This window comes from Nannospalax galili, unplaced genomic scaffold, assembly GCF_000622305.1.
Source record: "Nannospalax galili isolate Female #2095 unplaced genomic scaffold, S.galili_v1.0 scaffold336, whole genome shotgun sequence".
NCBI lineage: Eukaryota > Metazoa > Chordata > Mammalia > Rodentia > Spalacidae > Nannospalax > Nannospalax galili.
The window spans coordinates 9,887,573-9,911,154 of record NW_008343385.1 but is presented as its reverse complement, the minus strand read 5'-3'; the positions used below and the strand labels follow the sequence as shown (position 1 = coordinate 9,911,154).

General features: G+C 39.7%; 1 protein-coding gene across 1 annotated transcript in view; it reads left to right on the top strand.

Moving 5' to 3' along the window:
* Positions 1 to 23,582, top strand: part of Gng2 (G protein subunit gamma 2) — a 129,318-nt gene that overhangs the window by 13,456 nt on the left and 92,280 nt on the right. The window contains exon 2 of the mRNA XM_008839580.3: positions 5,616 to 5,667. The gene's annotated coding sequence lies outside the window, so the exon portion shown is untranslated. The remainder of the gene's footprint in view (positions 1 to 5,615; positions 5,668 to 23,582) is intronic.

The following is a 23,582-nucleotide window of genomic DNA, read 5'->3' as shown; positions in this document are numbered from 1 at the left end:
TCTATGGGTCTATTTTTGTGCCAGTACCATGTTGTTTTTATGGCTATAGCCCTGTAATACAGTTTAACATCTGGTATAGTAATCCCCCCATTATTGCTCTTAGTGCTCAGGGTTGCTTTGGCTATCCGAGGTCTTTTGTGCTTCCACATGAATCTTAGGATGTTTTTTTCCAAGTCTGTGAAAAATGTCATGGGCTTCTTCTAATCATGCGGTTATTAAATAAAAAAATTTTTTTAAAGATTTACATTTATCGTTACTATTATTATTATTGGTCTTTTTGAGACAAAGTCTCCCTGTAGCCCCAGCTGGTCTGGATTTGCTATGGAGACCAGGCTGGTCAGTCTCACAGAGATCCACCTGCATCTGCCTCCGGAGTGCTGCATTTAAAGGTGTGTGCCATGACACCCGACCATTTATTTTTTTGTAATACTTTATGACCCTGGATTTAGATTACTTTGTTTGATATTTTTATTATGGAATTTATTTTACCTGCTTATTTCATTTGGGTCTCTAAAACTACTGTATGAAATACTTTAATTATTAAAATTAGGAAGCGATTAATTATCTCCAGTGTACAAATTCAAATTAATTTCATTATAAACCTGAGGGTTAGATCTTAGAACACTGAGGAAACTGTTTTTTGGGTTTTCTTTTCTTTTGCTCCTTTGTTATTTTTATTTTTTTCAGCCGCAAAGAGATCGGCATATTTGACTTGATGGATCTCTCTCCACAGCACCTGATATGCTAATAAGAGCAAAAAATTTGCAAGAAAACTTTAGATGGATTTTATGAAGCAGCCAGAAGCCTGTGTGTCTGGGGCTTCTGGGGGGAACAATCTGTGAGTCATTTTAAAAAACAAACACACTCATAATCACAGTGCATGTTGTTACCATGGTAATTAGGCCTGTTGAGCTGGCTTGCTTATGTTCCTGCAGAGGGAAGAGGGGAAGAAAAACTGCAAACTCAGAACTTTGACTATTGGCTTGAACTTGCCTCCTGCAGGAGAGAGTTTAAGGGTTTCTTGGGAACACACTAGCGCAGTCATCCTGCCAGGGGAGTGAAGGGACTTGGGTATCCTGCTGTTGTTATTGAAGACAAGCTGCCCTTTTAGTGCTGGGGATTGTGGTTCACAGAGGAGAAAGGAACCAATTGGCACTCTCTGGGGAACAAAAGGAGAAATGGTTTCTTTAGCTAATATATAATTACAGGTAAGTCTCTAAGGTCAACCGGTGCAATGCTTGTGTGCTTGTGAACAGGACTCTAATGAACTGCTAAAAGGCACCGAATGCCGCTGGCATAACTTTATTGCAGATTTAAATGATCCACTGTGTATTACTCAGTTAGAGGCTGGTTTTATAATGAGACTCTTGTTTCTGATCTCATTCATAAGCAGACTTGATATCCTTTCTTTATCTATGGATGGGTTTGACTTCTTTATATTGACAACCATCTTACCAGGCAGGCCCATGGTCACCAAGAAGACCAGTGAGTTTATGAGAGTTCTGATAAATCTGCCATCACTCCAAGGGAAAATAAAATAAAAGTACACGTTTGATTGATGGACATGGGCCTGGGCTAGTGGAATTTTATAGGACTGATTCATTATGATTCCACTGAAGAATAAACAAAACCATTGAACTAAAGGTTTGGGGGCACACATGAAACTTTTTAAATTCACCTTCACAAGTCTGGGTATGTTCTCAAATGATTATAATGTATTGACTGAAACTGTCATTCTTTAGTGCATGCCCCAAGCCGATTTTAAAGCAGAGTTTAAAGCAGATTTTACTGAGAGTTAGAATAAAATTTCCTAATTCAAATGGATTGAAATAAAGTTAAGGTGTGATTAAATTTAGAGTTTATGCGTGCATGATTTGTGCCTGGCCTATGACATAATTAGTTCTAAAGTATAGATTTTATTTTTATTTTCATAGGTAGAAAGAAGGCATGTATTGCTTAAATTTCTTTCAAGTTTCGATTAATTAAATTACATTAATATATTACATTAATTACATTAACATTAATAAATGAAACTTAACTTGGGCCAGTAAGCTGGCTTGCTGGGTAGCACTTGCTACCAAACATGATGATCAGAGTTGGACCTCCCCCCTGGACCCATGTTGTGAAGGAGAAAACCCACTCTATAAGTTGTCCTGACTTCTATCATCACTCATGCTGTGATATGTGTGCCCGTACACACACACACACACACACACACACACACACACACACACAATTTTTTATCTAATAGTAAATAAAGCTTACCTTAATATTTTTCTGATCCTTAAAGTAATTCATGGTGATCATTGAAAATTTGGAAAATATTGAAAATTATAAAGAACAAAAGTAAGAATGATCCCATTTATTAATTTAGTTGTTGGTTGAGCCACATGTAGTAGAGACCTGAGGTGAGTGACCCAGGACTAGTAAGCTGTCTTCACTTCATGCATGGACCAGGCTCTTCTGGCATGTTGTCGCATCATTCTTGAGCATGCTTCCCTTGCTTCTATGGTCTAAGGCTTTAAGAGCCCAGCAGGAAGAAAGAAAGTAGACAGGCACGCATATTAGGTTTGCTGTCATCCATTGAACTTTGTCACTTGGCTGCACACCCAGCAGCAAGGAAGGCTGGGAGAAGTAGCTTCTCCTGATGTGTATGTGTACAGCTTAGAATTCTGCTAAAATCATGGAAGAGAAGGAAGCAGATTTTACAGCGTAACTAGCCATTTCTTTGACTTCCATCACCCCATAAAGCAGAAGTAGTATGCTGTTTGTATTTTGATGTATTTTCTTTCGGTTTCTTTTTAAAAATATATATCGGAAAGATATTATATGTAAGGCATATTAGAACATTGTATGCTTGCCCATAATATGCATGTGTGTTTATAGTATAAGTAGAATGTTATGGGGCTGGAGATGTAGCTCAGTGGTAGAGTGCATGCTTATAGTGCACAAGGCATTGGGTTTGATTTCTAGCACTACAAAAAAATGTTACATAGATGAATATTAGAAAATATACTAAAATATTATAGAATGTATACAGTAGAAGAATATGTATAGTGGTTTCTCTTTATCTTTAGGGTGGTGTTCTATGACCCCCAGTGGATCCCTAAAACTGCAGTTAGTGTCAAGCCCCATATGTATTATGTTTTCCTATACATTTATATCTATGATAAAGTTTAGTGTATAAATTAGGCACAGAAAGAGATGATCAACAATTATAACAAAACAGGACCACTGAAACAATGTACTGTCATAAAAGCTCTGTGTGTGTAGTCTTTCTTGAGTTATCTCATTCCTTCCCTTCTCTCCCCTTCTTGAGATGATAATAATGCCCGTAGGATAAGATGAAGAGAAATGAATGATGAAGGCATTGTGACAGAGTGTTAGCTACCACCTAAGGAGTACTTGACCGCAATACCTTGTGACAGGACTGCCGTCAAATGACTAAGAGGCACGTAGTATATACCCCGTGGATACTTTGGGCAAAGGGATGATTCTTGTCTTGAGCAGGGATGAAAGAATAAGTGTGAAACTTCATCACACTACCCACAATGGCACAATTGAAGACTTATGAGTTATTCATTCCTGGAATTTTCCATTTTCCATATATTAACATTTCAGACTGAAAGCAACTAAAACCCAGGAAAGCAAAATTTCAAATAATGCATGAAGGTAGATGTTGGGAAATTGGTTGAGGCTACACTGTACACCGTGTTGTGCATTTGTCTTTCATTTAAACTGTGTGGCATGCATTTTCCTCATCGTTTAAGTTTCTTGTATGTGGACTTGGGATGGAGCTCATTGGTTGAGTCCTTGTCTAGAACAAGCAATAACCACCCCTTTCCCCAAACAGAAAATTCTGGTAACCACTGTTCCTCCACCATATGGAGTTCTCTTTGCCTAAGAAGTTGCACTATTGATAAATGGGCTATTTCTAACACCCTGATAATAATTTTTGCCTAGAGTTTTTGTTATAATCAAGAGTAGAATCACTAAAATAGTGATTGAGGAGAAATTTGGTAAGCAGTACCCAGTGGCTTTCCAGAGAGGCATGCCAGCTTACTATCAGCAGCAATGTCTGAGCACTCTGGCTTCAGTGTGCCCTTGCTCAGGCTCATTTTGTGAGTGCCACTTTGTCCTCCCCAGGGTTCAATCTCTGAAAACAGGTTGTTTTTTTTTTTTGCCCTTGGCTTGTTTTCTTTGCCTTTGCTGTCATTAATCATGAGATAATGTTTTTTTTTTTCTTTTTAATAACTGTGGCTCATTTAAAAACATATGACCCCTTTAGCTCTCTGGGAATAACAGTTGATTGAGCTGAGACTGTAACATGAATGCTGGTCTCAAGCAGTGTAGGCTTTCTGGAGACACAGATGTTCTTTTGGGCAGAGGATCCAATGTGAATTTGACTTCCACCCTCAGTTGCAGTGTTCTTGATGTGAAGCATCTCTTTGTTCTGAGTCAGAATGAAGTTGGGATAGGAAAGTACTCCTTGGGGCTTCCGGGTGGGTGCTCTGTAGATTTCTAAGAGGAAGAATACTCTTCTTGGGAGTCACCTTCTCAGATATGAACCACAAAGGCACTAGGCATAATTAGACCAGCTCAGTTCAGATTCACAAGGGCATTGGTTGCAAAAAGGTTTCTTTGGACCTCTAAACAATCCGTGAAAGCGCACATGCTAGAGATCCTTTTATAACCATGGGCTTGTGCATACTGTCAGCATCGCTGTGGGTTCATATAAGTAACCGACCTGCTGTCAGGAAAACTCTATTTCTTTATGGTCATCCACCACCTCCGGCTCTTACAATCTTTCTGTTCCCTCTTCTGCAATGATCTCTGAGGCAGAAGTTTGGTATAGGTGTCTTATTCAGAAATAAGCACTCTGCAGCCTCTTGTTCTCTGCATGTTGGCCAGTTGTGGGTTTCTGTGTTAGTATCTGCTGTAGAAGGAAACTTACCTGGTGAGAGTTGAAAGATGTATTAATCTATAGGTATATTAATAAGTCATTAGGAGTCAGTTTAATTCTATATTTAGCAGAAAATTAGTGTTAGGGTCTCGGCTATGTCCTTTGACCTATCTAGCCTCAGGTTCCCAGGTCTGATATCAATGGACTCCATTTTATGAAGGGGACCTTAAAGTAAACTAGAAAGTGGTTGGTTACTCCCATAACATTCTGCCACTATTGTACCTATGGGCCTATCTTACCAGGCCAGTTGTTGTTGTAGCTCACAGGGTTCACAGCTGGGTAAGAACAATGATTTCTTTTCTCTTCTGGTAGCATGCATAGCACCATGAATGTCAGCCAGTAGAGATGAGGCTTTGAGGTCAGCACTAATTTCTCCTTGTATGTTCCTAGGTGACCTCTGTGTTTTCATGGGTTTGTTTGTGAACTTCACAAAGAAAAGGACTCCTATTTCAATACTACATATATTTCTTAAAAAGAAAAAAGAGTTCACAAATGTTCAAAGCTCTGAAATGCAAGCCCAGGATTTCCTGCCTTTTGATACTACCATGACTACCAACTCTGGTTGCAGAAACATTTGTTCGCTCACTCAGCCTTTATGAATTGTGCTAGTTCTCATTTTCTTAAAATATGTTTTCTTCTGTTGTCTTTACAGCTAGTGATCCGCCAGATCCACCAGTGAGCTTTGGACCTTGAAAACTGAAGAGGTAAGAATTTGGAAATATTTTCTTCTAAGATCATCTTGAATTTAACCAAAACTTCAAAAGGGAAAATTAGAATATCATGTAATCCTGTAAATGAGGGCATTTAAGTACGTGATTTTTTTTTTTTTACAGAAAACAAACATGTATAGAGTCTTTAACAGTATTGATATGGATTTGAAATTTAAAGAAATTTTCTTTAGTGTCAGTTAAAATTGGATTTTCACCCAGATTCCGCCCCCCCTTGTCTTCTGAAAAATTTGAGCTGGAGAACTTTTGAAGTTGTTGACTGAACAAATCACATCCATATGGTACCAAAAGAGATTAGTGGGTTAAAGACAGTAACATAACTTGTATAAGATATAGCCTTGGGGAATGAGATGAGAGAAGGGAAGCCCCGGCAGCAACCACAACAACAAAAGGTCAACCCGGTTCTGGTGCGCCTTCTTTTGGAAGACATTCAATTAACTTTTGAGATTAAAGCGTCTGAGCCTGGCTGTAGTCTCGAAAGGTCCCCATCATCCTGAGGTGGGTGACACTGTTTGCGTCTACTCGAGCTAAGGTGTACAACCTCTGCTAGCCAGTGACTTGGAATTTTCACCTCATTTTTAAATTCAACTTCATTGTGAAAATTTTTAAGCATATAGCAAAGCAGAGATAACAGTGTAATAAAAAAATTCCCGTGTCAGGGACTGGAGAGGTGACTCAGTGGTTAAGAGCACTGGTTGTTTTTGCAGAAGATCTGGTTTGAATCCCAGCACCCACATGGTGGCTAACAATCATCCGTAGCTCCAGTTCCAGGAGATTCAACACCATCTTCTGTCCTCTGCAGGCATTGTACGACATGTGTGCACTTACACACATGCAAGCATAACACTCATATGCATAAAATATAAATAAAGAAATAAAAATTTCCATGTCCTCATCGTCCAATTTCAGAAATTATCAATTAATTCATACAACTTTAATGGTCAAATGTAAGTATTTAATATACACCACAATTTGAGAAACTTGGTGTGGGTGTTTTCATTTTTTAACATTTTTGTTGTTGTTGTTTTTTGTTTTTTTGAGACAGGGTCTCCCTGTCCTGGAACTCACTATGTAGACCAGGCTGGCCTTTAACTCACAGAGATCCACCTGCCTCTGCCTCCTTAGTACTGGGATTAAAGGCGTGCGCCACCATGCCTGGCTCATTTTTAACTTTTTAATGTATGGGAAATATAAAGACCCAATACAAAACAAAAACTTTGCCCAATGTTCTAATCAATCTTTCTTTTTTATCATGAATGTTCCTTCAGCAATCTGCTTCCTTTGGAAAAAAGCTCTGAGAGAGCAGGCGTGGTTTTCAACTCAGCAATTTTGCCTCCAGCATGTAGCCAGCATGTCTGGCATTTGTTCTATATTTAATAAAACTGTTGAATGAATGAACAAAAGAATGAATACCAGATGCGGGAATGTGAAGAAGAAAGCCACACAGGCCACAGTGCTGGGGGAGTGACATGGGCGTGGTATGGGAGACTTCTGTGGGTAAGGTGTGAGCAGAGCCACAGTAAGCAGCGGGAGAGGACTGGCCTGGTGACCTTAAGGGAGGGAAGAGCATGAGCAGTAGTGGGGGGCCCTCAGTCTAAAAGGAGAGGAAATGCATTGCAGGAACAAAGAATCACACGAAGAAATATGCAGACCCCAAAAGGCATGGTGCATTCTGAAAACCTTTAAAGATTCTGAGTGGCCAGAGTAGAGTGTGTGGCCGACTAAAGAGGCTAGCTGAGTCTGGAGAGACTCTACGTTGTATGCAAGATTCAGACAGTATCTTCTGAGTGGGGAGGTGGAAAAGTGTATGCAATCAAGATTTTTTTCTTGGAAAAGATTCCACAGGCTGCAAGGCAAACAGGAAGGAGGCTTGGGGAAGTCTTGTGTCTGGGGATGATGGGTTGGATTGGGAGAACTGATGGGATTGATTAAAGTGAGTAAAGGAGTAAAGGAAACATCTAGAAGAACTCCAAGATTCCTCAGTGGGGAGATGAGCTGGGGAGCGATCACCAAGCCCCAAACGCAGGAAGAGAAGGAATTCAGATCCAAGGAGTGACCCCATCCACGTGGGTATGCCTGTAGGCTGTTTCTTGCTGGGCAGAGCAGCTGTTCTAGGTTGGGGCTGCCTGTTATCACCTACATCGAAGCATCAAGAATGCCGCCCAGACCAGTTACTCAGAAGATTTAGGGGAGAAGCTTCTATAGCTTCTTAAAGGCTCAAAGCTTCCCAGATGACTTGAAAGTACAGTCAGAGTTGAGAACCTCTAAGCTAGAGCTCATTTGAAGAGAGCAGTGTGTGTGTGTGTGTGTGTGTGTGTGTGTGTGTGTGTTTAAGACCATACAGAACTTCTGCTACTCTGTAATCAGATTCTTGGATTTAAGTGTCTGGTATCTTTCAGGTGAGGGCTGAGACATCTCTATCTTTCTTCAAATATTACTAATAATTCAAACTATTTTCTTTCTAGCTAATGTGTTTTGTCTGAAGCTTGTGTTGATTTCCTGCTAATAAGTAAGCAGAAATTTTTCAAGTTGACCCAAACAATTTCCCACTGGAGGAAGCCCCTGCATTCAGTAGGACAGTTCTTCAGGGTGCTTTTGCTAGTTCTAGCCCATGAAGGGCTGTGGCATCCACAGTGCTCGAGGACACACCGAGAGCTACTGTGCCTTTGCACATAACTTTAAAGAGGTTATTTGCCATTTTCTACTCTCACCTAAAAACATTTTTCTTCTGGACAAAATTATTGTTCTGGATGATGCTCAGCGGTCCCTTATGTAAATTGCCTCTGGGTGCACAAACTAAAGAAAGATAGTAAACAAAGTAGATAAGTTGTTTTGTACTCTCAGAGGGATTTTGAGTAGATTTGGGCTAGTATTAAACTGTTTTTTAAAAAAGTCTAAACAGAGAAGCAAATTAAACATTGGTAATAAATAAAACATTATGGTTTGAAGCATATGATTTGAAGGCATCATGCAAATTGCACAGCAGTAATGAGAGATGTATTAGTTCTCAATTGCTGCTGTTAACCAGTTGTTAGAAATTTAGTAGCTTAAAATGATACAAATGTATCTTACATTGTAAGGGCTGTGGGCTAGGGTGTGTAGGGGCTCAAGAGGAGAATCTCTTTCCTAGTCTTTATAGATTTTGGAAGCCCCTTCCTCAGTTTTCAGAGCCAGCAGCATTGGGTATCTGTGTGACTTTGTACCATTGTCACTTCACTGCCTGACTTTCAGCCAGAAAAGCTTCACATTGCACACATCTAGATAAACTAGAATAATCCCGTCATAAGGTCCTTTAATTTAATCATCTTCAGAGTCCTTTTATCCAGGTAAGGTTACATGTTCACAGGTTCCAAGGGATTAAGACATAGACATATTTGGGGGCTATTTTTCTACCTACTACAAAGTAAAGAGATTAATTGTTCCCGAGGGTAGAAATGCTTCACGTAGTATAAAGACAGGATCCTGTAACTGTTAATTATATCCAATGGAGAGAATTTAGGGTTTCAAAGTTAACGAGGCAAGTTCTTGTCTTGGCTCTGCAGTTTCCATTTGTAGGCTCAGGTACTGAAGCCTTTGGGGTTTTTTAGAGGATTTGGCAATGAAGCAACCAGACAGGTTAAAGTCCAGTGCCCCCACCCTTTTTGGCTAAACTGTGGTACTCTCTGGGTGGCCTCTGGAGAGGTTGCTGATTTTGGTGTTTCTCCAAGTCTGGAGAGCTTGTCTGCTGCTCACCCGTTCCAAGGATGTTGAATGGCACCAAAGAGTGTGAGAGTTTTATTGTGTGCTGCTATGTCTGCCTGTCATATTATCCATTATTTATTAGACTCTAAAATATGGAGATTGAGGCAGGAATAATATGATATTCAGAACCTGGAAGCTGTGGGGTTTATTATAGCCAGTCTGTAGGTGGGGCTCGATTTTCTCCATACCTAAGGTGGGTCATTCCTGCAAAGCAAGAAAACATTTCTTTCCAGTGGAGGGGGGGTGTTATGGGAGGATGTTAGTGGGGGTGGGGGTATAAAGATTATTAAGATTGTTTGAGATGTTCAGTATGAAATTTTAAAAGATCAATAAAAAAAGGAAAACATTTCTTGCCTTGCCAATGAAATGGCTCATTGGGTTATTTTTTTAATCCATCTTTAGAGTGGACTGTGAGCTGGAAAGTTTTGGTGAAATACTTAGTTTTTCAGCTATTTTTATAGCAAGTCTACATTCGGTCAACTTTAGAAACTCCAGCAACACAAATCTGATGTCCAAACCTATGACTAGCAGTAGAGCATCAAAATGTCCTGATTTTCTCATGAGTGCAGGGCTTCCTAGGACATAGGACTTTCTGAACTAAAACTGGAGAATCCTAAGCGTATCAGGATACTTCTCACCTTAGATGTCTGATTAAATGGCTGTAGTGGAAGTCACTGTCCTACTGATGATTGTTAGTACATAACTTTTAATTTAACTGAATAATGAGAATAACCCCCAGGGTTTGGGTTGAAAATGGTGGGAATCTGTAGTCTCTTTGGAAGAATCCTTATCTATACAGATAATTAGCCCTCTCTATTCATGAGTTCTGTATCTGCAGATTCAGATCCAACCACAGATAGAAAATATATTTAAAAAAAAAATTACTTCACGGAGTGAGGGATGTATCACAATGCTCGCCTAGCATGCAGGAAGCTCTAGGGTCAATCCCCAGCACTGCATAAACCAGATGTGGTGGCATGCACCTGTAATGGAAGCACTTGGTAAGTAGAGGCAAGAGGATCAGAGATTCAAGGTCATCTCCAACTATATAGTTCAAGGCCAGCCTGGGCTACATGAGATCCTATTTCAAAGAAATTAGCTGTATAGTGAACATCTACATACTTTTTCTGGTCATTTCATAAATGATACAGTACGACAATATTTATATAGCATTTACAATGTATCAGTTATTATGAGTAACTTAGAGGTTATTTAAAGATAAGATGTACTCTTAAGGTTGTTTGAAGATCCGTTCCTCAGGGGTCACATGGGCTTGGGAGGAGCCCCTGGCTCCTTTCTTTTACCAGTTCCACCTATATGAAGATAAATCAAAGGTTCTGCTTGACCATGGTTGGCTTCACTTGGAAGCATGGAGGAAATGATTCATCTGTGTTGACCCTCCTCTTTACAGACTGGACACTGGTTCAAGTCCACCTGGTGGGGTCTCCTCAGCCTCCTTGATCAAGAGGACAGGTGACTCACCACAATTACAGGGCATTCAGAGACATGCTCATAGTCCCCTGGAACTAGTTGACCTGGGAGAGCAAATTATTACAGTACCACGACTCTGGTACTTTTAATTACTGTGTGTCATGTAGATAAATCTTGGGCAAAGACTAATTATTCTCAGATAAACCTTACCTAGACATATATTTGTTGATCTGCTATGTATAATTTATAAGTAGGTTGTAGGAGTAATATGGTTCCCTCTGGTTTTCAAAACTAGCTACGCATTATTTATCTCTCGCATTGTCTCACCCCTCCATCATGGTTTTCCCACTTAAGGTGCCCCCATTTCCCCTTTTTACATTATTAATATCCTATTATGGTCCTACCTCTCTTGAGCGCCTTCTTTCCCTTTATCCCCTAGGTTCCTTGTATGCCCTTCCCTCCCCCCTCCCAACCTAAAAACAAATTTTAAAAAATTAAAATAATAATAATAATAAAAGAGAATATGTATAATAAACTACATGTAAAAACTATGCTATAGATTTTGGTATTCACCAGGGTCTTGGAAACAAACCTCCACAGATGTAGCACGATGACTTTACATTTACAAACCAACCAAACAACAGTAACAATAAACTCCCAGGATTCTGAACTAAGAAGAATTGACAATGTTTGTAATATCACAAAAGTCGACTTAAAGTGGTTGCCTGCCCTGCTAGTTCGTCAGAGGTAGCAGCTACCTCCTGTATGCTGCCTCAGATGATGGAAGCTTTAATAACTGCATCACCAAGATGACCACACAGGACCTCCGTGAATCTTCTTCAGCGTGTCTGCATATGTAGAAGTTATCATACCTAAGTCTGCCAGGCAGCACAGCGCTCTCTTAGCTTTAATTCTGTCTTCTTCATCACAAAATGGAGCCTTACCCTGTGAGAAACAGCATGGAGTGTTTATGAAGAAATAAGACTTCAGAAGAGTCTGGGATGCCAAGGGGAGGAGAGGAGTCTGAGTGGATAATGACTTGGACTGCAATCTAGATTTGAGAGCTTGATGCTTCCTGACCTCCCCATGGTAGAACCTGAACTTCTTACCCAAAGATGCTGTATCTGCTCATAGTACTTGCTTAGCCTTTCCTCCCTGCCGCGTTAGCATCCACCCTCAGCCATCCACAGCACAGCCTGGATGGGCAGCTGGGGTTGCTGGAGGCCCCAGGGAAGCATTCCTGGCACTTCGGTGGCTTTTATTTGGAGCTTTGTCTTCTCTGAGCCATTGGGTCTAAACAGAACTGTTCATTGTACCTAAAAGAACAGTAACTGAGCTTCCTCAAGCAGGAATTTGACTTTTAGGAGTTGGCTTTTTAGATTGTTTTTTAGTCTATCATTATTTTCTATCTTCCAAATTGTGCTACTTGATATATCCAATGAATTCTCTCTTCTCTCTCTCTCAAAAAATTTAACATGATCAGTCATTGAGGTCACAGTGTGCTTTTGACAAAGTGTCCTGGACAGAATTGAGAATTATTTTTATTATTTATTTATTTATTTATTTATTTAGTGTGTGTGTGTGTGTGTGTGTGTGTGTGTGTGTGCAGGCACATGTGCCATTGCGTGTCTGTAGAAGTCAGAGGACAACTTGCAGGAGGACAACTTGAATCCATGGGGATTCAGCTCTCTCTTTCCACCATGGGGATTCTGGGGACTGAACTCAGGTCAGCAAACTTGTAGGCAAGCACCTTTACCTGTTGAGCCATCTCCCCGGCCTTTGAATTATGAAGTACTTTGATTTTCTCCCCAAGCACATTTTTTCTTTCTGAGACTTTCACTCTACCCTCCTTCTCATTTTGAGTCAGGGTCTCTCTATGTAGCCCATGCTGGTCTCCTGTAGGGGCGTAATTCTGTGGTAGAGTGCTTGCTTAAGCTTGAATGAGATCCTCGGTTCTCAGCATAAGAACAAGTATAGCCGCAACATAAACCACCACCACCACTCTGCATTTTAGTTTAAACATCTACTGATTGTGTGTGTGTGTGTGTGTGTGTGTGTGTGTGTATCCACAAGCTCTAGAAGAAATTAAAGCTGATCAGATCCTTATACAGTAATTTAAATCCACATTTTTTTCTTCTTTTCAGTGGAGAGATTAGAAAATAAATGTAAATAAGGTATCAAAAAGACCATTATTGCTCTGGTTTCCTACTGGAGTGGTGGAAATGTCTTGGAAGGAGATAGAGGTGAGGTTTCCGAACACTTGTGACTGTACTAAATGCTTCAAACTGTTCACTTTAATGTTATATGGATTTTATCTCAATTAAAAAAAATTGAATAAACTCCAAAAGGAAAAAAAAATTGCTTCCTCCTGCCTTCAAATTCCAGGGAAGGTCTGTGCCCACAAGCACTCAGGTTAAATGTCCAGACCTAAGCTGTCATTCTGTTGTGTTCCATGGTTGGGAACAAATATCTGACGTAAAAATATCTGCAATGTAGACCCGAATGAGGAACCTGTTGAAGTGTGAAAGAGGAACATCTTTCAGTTAGACATCAGTTGTTTATTCTTAAAATGTGTAGCTCCCTCCACTTATCACAGGGTAGAAGTCATATGAACAGTGCTGTACATTTTTAATAGCCTATAGTAGCAGCCTGTAAATGGAAATGATTAAGTGGAAGGAGTCCAGATGTGATAATTATAATGAAACGTGAGCAAGGTAACAAATTTCATATATAGAAATATCTTTTATTAAACGGTTTCCTTAGACATCCCAGGGGCCATTAGCTGGTGGGGACTTTTTTCAAGGGCTACATAGAGGTTCACAAGCAAACGTGCATTTAATTATGAAACTTTTGGACTTTAATTTTCTGACAGATTTAGAGATAACCATTTTAACCTTTCTACAGAGATGTAACTAGGCAACTGATACAACATTTAGACAGCGCACAGCAACCAAAGTGTATAGTTATTGTGTCATTTTTTAGAAATAGTATTTAAATCTCTCTTTTAGCTTTGACGTAGGCTGCCATATAAACCTTTATTTTCTTTGAAAATATCACATGTACCCCAGCTGCAATATGCTGTGGTTCATAGAAGCCCAGCATCCCCTCTTAACAAAGTAACATGTACATGGGTGAAGAGATGTGGTTGACAGTTACCACATGCAGTTTTATAATGGGGGTTTAAGAAGATAGGCATCATTTTTTTAAAAGCTTCAACAATATCTTTAAATATTTTGATTAGTTCTTTGATAATTTTATACAATGTATTTTGATCGATCACCTCCCACTCCTCCTCTTACCTCCTCCCACCCCCACCTCCCTATCGTTCCCAACTTCATGTCTTTTTTTTTATGGCCTATCAAGTCCAATTGATACTGCCCATCTACTCCCTAGGTGCAGGACCATCCACTAGAGAATGGTTGCCCTACAAAGAGCCACACCTTTAAAGAAAACTGACTCTCTTCACCCCAGAATCTGTCAGCCGTAAATCCTAGTCCATGCTAAAATGGTGACTGACTTGATCTTGTGTGGGTCTTGGGCAAGCAGCCACAGCTGCTGGGAATTCATATGTGCAGCAGTCCTGTCGTGTCCAGAAGACACTGTTGCACTCCAGTCCTCCCTTACCTCTGGCTCTTACAGTCTTTGTGCCGCTCCTCTTCCCTTATGGTCCCTGAACCTTGGGAAAGGGGTGTGGTATAGCTGTCCCATTTGTGGCTTAGCACTCCATTGACATTTACTTTCTGCTCTTTGACTAGTGACAAGTTTCTGTGTTAACCACTATCCATTGTACAAAGAAATGTCTCTGATGAGGACTGAGAACTGTACTTATGTATGGGTAGAGATAGATGAATTTGGAGGACAGTTTGATACCATGTATGTTTAGAAGAATAATAGTAGTTGGCTCACCCCTGGTACCTGTGAGCTCCCCAGTCATGAATTCTGGCCAGATTTACAGCATCAGACATGGGTTTCTTCCTGTGGAGTGGGCTTTAATTTCAATCAGAAAGTGGTTAGATACCCCCATAACAGTCACACCACTATTGTACCTTTCTTGCCACACTGGTGTTATTGCTGTTCACAAGATTCACAGATGGGTAAGACTCTTGATGACCTCCCACCCCTCAGCAGTCTCTAAAGCATCCTTCAGTAAGATGAGGGCTAGCCAGCTGGGAGGAAGCTTCCTGGTCAGGACCAACTTGGTTTCTCTATGTCCCGTAACCAATGTGTGTGTTATATTCAGCAGTAGGGGTATGTGCCACTTTTAATGTGGGAATGAGTGAGAATTTAAACCCATACTCTCAGCAGGTAGAAATGAGCATTTATGATGTTAATAAAAACACTATACATTTGTAGAGAAGAAAATCAAGTTTTACTCTAACTAACTTCGTTTTATTTTACTGGATATGTGGCAACTAGAAACATCAAGTTTAATCAATAAGCCAGAACATACTGGAAGTGTTTTATATCCCAAGCATTATCCTAGGCATGTACTGTGTTCCTGTTTGGTGATAATGAAGATTTAAAATTTTTAATTAATTAGTTTTTATTACTAAAGAAATACATGTGCAAAGGTTTTTAAAACTAAAGTAGTAGAGATAGATGTAAATGAAAAATAGAGAAGTTTCCTTCCACCAACTTCTAGCCTCACTCACTGTTCAGAGATAACTGAAGTCAATAGTTTCCTGTGTGTTTTCCAGAGCTTTCCCATGTCTGGTCAGTATAGAGAGAGATGGTGAATGTTAAGTACAACTGAGCCATCTGTTCCTAAGTTTCTCTTCTCGGCTAAGTCTTTGAATTTTGAAATGCTATTTGATACTTTTTTTCAAATGTGCTTTTTAAAACTGAAAGAGGGAAAAAATGTCAGGATGAAAGTGTCTCTGCTAAAGAAGGCTGATGGTGTGAAGGACAGCTGAAGAATGTTAGTATAATTTTAGTCTCCATAGCATTTGTATGCAAAACAAGGAACAACCTTTAATGCTGTTCGCTATAATTTTCAAGCCATCTGGAGTACATGATCTCCCTGCAACCTTCTGGTGACCCTTTGACATAGTAACTGTTTTTTGGTTTTTGCTTTTACAAAAGAGGAATTTGTGGTTCCTAGAGGTCAGGCAACTTGCTGATCATCAGTAGGGCAAGCTTACCAATGACAGGATCAGAACCAAAAGCCAAGTGTTCTCCAAGCTTTAGTCTCGAACTAGATCACTTTGGTAACAGTGAGGATAAGCCTAGCAACACCTCAGTGACTTTTACAGTGACAGACTGTGAAGGGGATGCTGAACTCTCCAGTTCTGCATTTTGACTCTGTCATTGGACACGTTATTTGAGGCAGTGTGCAGACCAGGGTGACCAGCTCTCTCCTTGCAGTGTCCTCAGTGGCTGTTCTACCTGAATTTTATTTCTTTAGGTAAGTCTGGGTACAAGAGGGGTCTTAAACCAAAATAATGGAGCTATAATATTCCATCCCTAGATCACAAGGTTCAGAGAGTTGTCATGTGACCATCAAGGGTCAGGGGGTCTTCTTTTGGATCATCCATTGTTGAGAGAGGAAAGGCCCCATCTTCTCTGATCTCAAGGCAGTAGGAGTTATGCCCAGTCATGTTTTAGGCTAGTCAGACAGTGAAGTCTAATACATAGAGGGGGAGAGGAGGAAGGGAGAGAGCCAGGAAAAAAACAAAGAGAAGGGGAAGAGAGAAGAACTGAAGGGTAGAGACACAGTGCAAGCAAGAAATGAGCTCCAACGTGTGTAAGAACAATTGGGATCCAAGAATCCAGTCAGAATGAGCAAATACATTTCCATTTTTTGCTGAGCTGATTCAAGTGTTACTATTAGAGTCCTGACTGATACCTCCAGGCTTTGGTTTTCTCATCTGTAAATAGAGGTGATAGCTGCTTCTACTATATCTGAACCATTGTTAAGCATCAGTTAAGATAATGACCAGGAAGACACTTTGTAAATTGTGAAATGTGCCACAAGTGTAAGATGGCACTGTTCATTGATATGTTACATTAAGGCAGAGTTGAAAGAATGAAATTACCACTCATTTAGAAAATAAGAAGTGAGAGCTTTGTGAGCCATCTGGTCTTAAGGAAGCTGCCAGAGCTCTCTAGTTTTTCTTCCCAGATCTACTTTCAGATAGCTCTCGATGCCCATAATGAATGCAAGGATAGACCCTGCCTTGCTGACTCGGGTTAGTTCAGTGGGTTTCTCCTTTCTGTCTCCTGCTCTGTTCTACCACACACTCATGCACACACTTACACACACAATCATCATCATTATCATTTTAATATTTCAACATTTTAGCTTTTCATCAAAAGAGTTTTACAGAGAGCTTTGCAGTAAAGCAGCCAGGCACTATATGGTTTCCTACTAAACAGCATTTTGGCCTTATCAAAGAAAAATCTTGGAGGAAGATAAATTGCTTCGAGCAGGTATTCTAGTTGTACCCCTTGTTGAATAACATAGTGGACGCAATTCTGGGGGAAGGAAGCTGGTAACGTGGGACTTAAAAAAGGATCAAGATTTATCTTTTCTTCCAAAGATGTCTTTGCTATAAAATCTAAGTCTTGAGATTATAATTTATTTGTGGTACAAGACTCATCATTTCACTTTTATAGCATTTTCCACTATATATGATAATACCTTTTAAAAATCATTCATTGATAATTTCATAATGCATTTGATCAAATCCATGCCCACTCGCTCTCCTCTAACTCCTCCCATATCTCCCTATCACTTTTTACTGGTAACTTCATGTACTCTTTCTTCTTCCTTGATTTATTTATTTATTTTTATGGGGCTTTTGGCTACTCTAACATTCCCCCCTTTGAAGAGGTAACCCTAAAACTTTTTAAGGATTAGTTACCAGCACCCAAATACTTTTGACATTTTTGGCCTTTGGCCAAGGACATTTTGAGTTTTAGCCAAAAAACTGGCTACTTTTCTTTGGGGTCTTTTCACCCTCACTGCTTAGCCAATTCCTACCTCCTAGTCTTATCACACCATCCTCTGAAGAGGTTACCCAAATTGCCAATAGGGAGTAGGGACATAGACCACTCTGGCCTCTTCCATGCTGAACAGGGACACAGGGTGAGGCAATTGGAGGACCCCTTCAATGGGTCTATCCAAAAAACCCCAAAATTGCATAACTCATCTCTAGAGGGAAAAGAAAATCCTTGAATCGTGAATAGAAGATGTGAAGGAGAAGTAAAGGCAAGAGTAATTAGCATAACAAGTTCTGGACAGGGAACTAGAAAAAAGTCAGAACAGGGCCATTTTCAAAGGTTCATATGAGAGTCCATTGGAATTTCTTGACAAGGGCTTCCAAAAGCATCCCTCTATTGGGTTCCTCCTCATTTTTCTTTTGTCTTCCAAGGCTGACTCTAGCGTGATGGATTCAGGATTTGCTTTCAGGTATTTTGATAGCTGTTGGAGTGGTTAGAATCAGTGTCAGTTCCCTCTCAAAGGCTTCTAGATGCGGGGAGAAAACAAATTTATCTACCATTTTAGAACAATAGCTGATGGTCTCCCTTAGCTACAGGTGGGCACTACAGTATTGGAGACCAATATTTGAAGTCTTACATCTGAGCAGCACTTTCTGGTTAGGAACAAAATCATCAATGAGAAATAATTGTCTAAATAACTTTTTATACAGACTTAAGACCAATGTCTGGGAAGTGTAATCCCTTGAACTCTTAAAGAAATATACTGATGAATTTACTCTTTGGTGTATGGGTTTGTTTAAGACCATACAGTTGGCCCAAATAAATCAATTTATTTTGGACACTTAAGATCATTTGAGGATCTGTTCCTCAGGGGTCACATGGGCTTGGGAGGCACTCCTGGCTCCTTTCTTTTATCAGTTCCATCTATGTGAAGATAAGTCAAAGATCCTGCTCAACCATGACTGGCTTTACTTGGAAGCATGAATGAGATGTTTCCTCTGAGTTGACCCTCCTCTTTGTAGACTGGACGCTGTTTCAAGTCCATCTCGTGGGGTCTCCATGTCCTTCCTGAACAAGAGGACAGGTGACTCACCACAGTTATAGGACATTTTGAGAGATGTTCCGTAGTCCCCTGGAATTTAGTCGACCATGGAGGGCAAGGGACAAAAACTGACCTTGAAGTCCCTCTGACCACATTAGTATAGGCCTCAAACTATGGCTGTTAAACATCCAATAAGATTAGTTCCACCAGTCTGGTACTTTTAATTATCACGTTCTATGTAGATAAGGCTTGGGTAAAAACCAAATATTCTCAAATAAAACTTGACTAGATATATATTTTTTTTCTTAAACTAGTTAACTATGACTATAGAAATTTTAAGATTAAGTGTATATTATTTTTGTCTCATCCTTTATATATCATAACAAACCTAAACAGACCTTCTCACTTGCTTAGGCTTTCTCATTTTTTCTATTTTAGAAAATATCTCCATTCCTGTCCTAGTTTGTGTCTTCATTCCTGTGACAAAACACTCTGACCAATACCAACTTGGGAAGGAAAGGGTTTATTTATCTTACATCTCCCAGGTCGCAGTTTATCAGGGAGCCCAAGGTAGGAACGCAAGGCAGGAACCTGGAAGCAGGAGCTGGAGCTCAGGCTATGGAGGAATGCTGCTTACTGGCTTGCTCCCCTGGCCCCTGCTCAGCCTGCAACACAGGCCCACCTGCCAAGGGGTGGCACCACCTACAGTGGGCTGGGCCCTCCCACATCACTCATCAAGAAGATGCCCTTCAGACATCCAGTCCAATAGAGGCAATTCCCCAACTGAGGATCCCTCAACCCAGGTGTGTCAAGTTGACATTAAAGCTATCCAGCACAATTCCCATATCCTTTTACCATCTTTTACATCCTCATTTTCTTTTTTTTTTTCAGTCTTTTTTAGACAGGGTCTCCCTGTAGCCCCAGCTGTCCTGGAACTCACTATGTAGGCCAGGCTGGCCTTGAACTCACAGAGATCTGCCTGCCTCTGCCTCCCGAGTGCTTGGATGAAAGGTGTGCACCATGACGCCCAGCTTCATTTTCTTTTTTTAAAAATAATTATGAGACATAATAGCATTAACAAATAAATTTTCCATGTGTTGTGAGACTTCTTTTCCTGGGGATGCTAAGCAATGCTGGTTCTAGTGTCAAGCCAATGTTTGATTAAAGTTTTACTGGGGAACCAATGAGTTTATTGAGCTTTCTTACCAAAATAACTGAGGGGTTGCTGAGGTGTATGTATGACCTGAGGGTATGTACACTGGAAAGACTTAACCCAGCATGGGTCATGCCTTCTCTTCTTAGCCTCCCCAGATTGTATACTTTATCCTTCCCCAAATCCAGGAGGCCATGTGTGATCAGGGCCAAATTACATACTGTTGGCTGGGAAGAGTGGCTAGATAATGCGGTGAGGTCCAGTGACCCTGCTTGGCCCTCCTTTAATGAATGAGCACAACCGTCAACAAGCCAATTGTGACAATGTTTATCAATCAGGCTCAGCTGAAGTCATGATGATGGTAGTTATTTCATGCAGAAGGGACTGCTGTATAGCATCTTCTTATTAAAAGGACCTGGAATTTAAAAGGATTTGGTGCTAGGATCCACATATGAGGGAGAACATACTTCATTTGTTTTTCAGAGTTTGTGTTACTTCAATTAGTATAACAGTTTCTAGATCCATCCATTTACCTTCAAATTTCATTATTTCATCTTTCTTTACTGCTGAGTAAAACTCCATCGTATATATGAACCACATTTTCATTATCCATTCATCAATTGAGGGACACCTAGGTTGCTTCCATCTCTTAGCTATTGTGAAAAGAGCAGCAACAAACATGGTTGTACAAGTGTCTCTACAATAGGATGAGTCCTTTGTGTATATGCCAAGGAGTGGTATAACCGGGTCATAGGGTAGCTTCATTTTTTAGTTTTTTAAGAGTTCTCCACACTGTTTTTCATAGAAGTTACACCAGTCTGCAATTCCACCAGCAGTGAATGAGAGTCCCCCTTTCTCCACATCCTCACCAGCATTTGGTATCATTTGTTCTCTTGATCCTAGCCAGTCTGACTGGGGTAAGGTGATACCTTAGGGTGGTTTTAATTTGCATTTCTCTAATTACTAATGTTGAACATTTTTCAAAATGTTTCTTAGCCGTCTTTATTTCTTCCTTTGAGAACTCTCTGTTTAGATCTTTAGCCCATCTTTTAATTGGGTCATTTGGTTTCTTGATTCTTTGTTTTATGAGTTCTTTATATATTCTGGATATTAAACCTCTGTCAGATGTGTCACTGGTGAAGATGTTTTTCCCTTTCTGTGGGTTTTCTCTTCACTTCTTTGATTGTTTCTTTTGCTTTACAGAAGTTTTTTAGTTTAATGAGGTCCGTCTTGTTGATTGATGATCTTAATTCCTGAGTAACTTCTGTCCGATTTAGAAAACCCTTTCCTACACCTATATCTTGTAAGTTACTGCCAATATTTTTCTTCTAATAGTTTCAGGGTTTCCAGTTTCACATTGAGGCCTTTGATCCATTTGGAGTTGACTTTTGTGCAAGGTGAAAGATAAGGATCTAGTTTCATTCTACTACAGGTGGAGATCCAGTTTTGCCAGCACCATTTGTTGAAGATGCTGTCTTTCCTCCATTGTGTGTTCTTGGCACCTTTGTCAAATATCAGGTGGCTGAAATTGCATGTGCTCGGGTTTGGATCTTCAATGATGTTGCATTGATCTACATGTCTATCTTATCTTTGTGCAAGTACCAGGCTGTTTTTATGACTATGGCTCTGTAGTATACTTTGAGATCTGGTCTAGTAATCCCCCCCAGGGTTGCTCTTTGTGCTCAGAGTTGCTTTGGCTATCTGGCATTTTTTGTGCTTCCATATGAATTTAAGGATTTTTTTTCTAATTCTGTGAAGTATGTCATGGGGATTTTGATTGGGATTGCATTGAATCCATGTATTGCTTTTGGTAGGATGGTCATTTTAACAATATTAATTCTTCTAATCCATCAACATGGGTGGTCCTTCCATCTCCTGGTGTCTTCCTCAGTCTCTTTAACGATTTCAAATTTTCATTGTAGAGATCTTTGGTATCTTTCGTCAGATTTCTTCTAAGGTATTTTAATTTTTTTGTAGCAATTGTGAATGGGAGCATTTCCCTGTATTCTTTCTCCAATTGCTTATTATTGGTATATAGAAAGGCTAAAGATTTTTATAGATTGATTTAATAACCTGCCACTATTCTGAAAGTGTTGATCAGTTCTAGGAGTTTTCTGGTGGAACTATTGGGATCTCTTAGGTGTAGTATCGTATCATCTGCAAAAAGTTATAGTTTGCCCTCTTCTTTTTCGATTAGTACCCCTTGAGTTTCCTTGTCCTGTCTTATTGCCTAGTTAGAGTTTTAATCGCTATGGTGAAAAGGAGTGAAGATAGTGGACATCCTTGTCTGGTTCCAGATTTTAATGGGAATGTTCCAGTTCTTCTCCATTTAGAATGATGTTGGCTGTGTGCTTGTTGTACATGGCTTTAAATATGTTGAGGTATGTCATGGATTTGTTGTATATAGCTTTAATTATGTTGAGGTATGCTCCCTCCAGTCCAATTCCTGCTAGGACTTTGAACATAAATCCATGCTGAATTTTTTCAAAAGCCTTTTCTGCATCTATTGAAATGACAATGTGGTTTTTGTCTTTGAGTCCGTTTATATGATTAATGACGTTTATTGACTTTCATATATTGAACCATCCATGGATCTCTGGAATAAAGACGACTTGATCTTGGTGAATGAACTTTTTGATGTGTGTCTGTATGCAGTTTGCAAGTATTTTGTTGAGAATTTTTGCTTGTATGTTCATTGAGGATATGGTCTATAGTTTTCTTTTTTGGTTGTGTCTTTACCCAGTTTGGCTATTAGAGTGATGCTGGCTTCATAGAAGGAATTTGGCAGTTCTCTCTCAGTTTCTATCATTTTGAATAATTTAAGTAGTATTGGTTGGTGGTCTTCTTTAAATGTCTGGTAGAATTCTGTTGTAAATCCATCTGGGCCTGGGCTTTTTTTAGTTGGGAGGCTCTGTATTACTGTTTCAATTTCCTTACATGTTATGGGAATGTTTAAACTGTTGATCTCTTCTTGGTTTAATTTTAGTGGTTCCCATGCCTTTAGGTATCCATCCATTTCTTGTAGGTTTTCATATTTAGTACCATATATGTTTTTAAAGTGTTCCCTAATAATGTTCTGTATCTTTCTGGCATCTGTGGTGATGTTTCCCCTTTCATCTCCGATTTTCTTGATTTGGAGGTGCTCTTACTTTCTTTTGATTAACTGGGCTAGTGGTCTGTCAATCTTGTTTATCTTTTCAAAGAACCAGCTCTTGGATTCGTTGATTCTTTGTCTTGTTTTCTTTGTTTTGATTTCATTAATTTCTGCCCTGATTTTTGTTATTTCTTCTTGTCTGCTGTATTTGGGTTTCATTAGTTGTTGCTTTTGAAGTGTCTTGAGTTGCAATGTTAAGTCATTTATTTGTGTTCTTTCCAGTTTTTTGACGTAGGCACTTATAGCTGTAAACTTCCCTCTAAGGACAGCTTTCAGCATGTCCCAGGTTTTGTTGTGCTGTATTGTCCTTTTCATTTAGTTCCAGGAATACTTTTATTTCTTTCTTAATTTCTCTTTTTACCCATTCATAATTCAGGAGCATATTGTTTAATCTCCATGTGTTCATGTGGTGATTAGGGCTTCTTCTG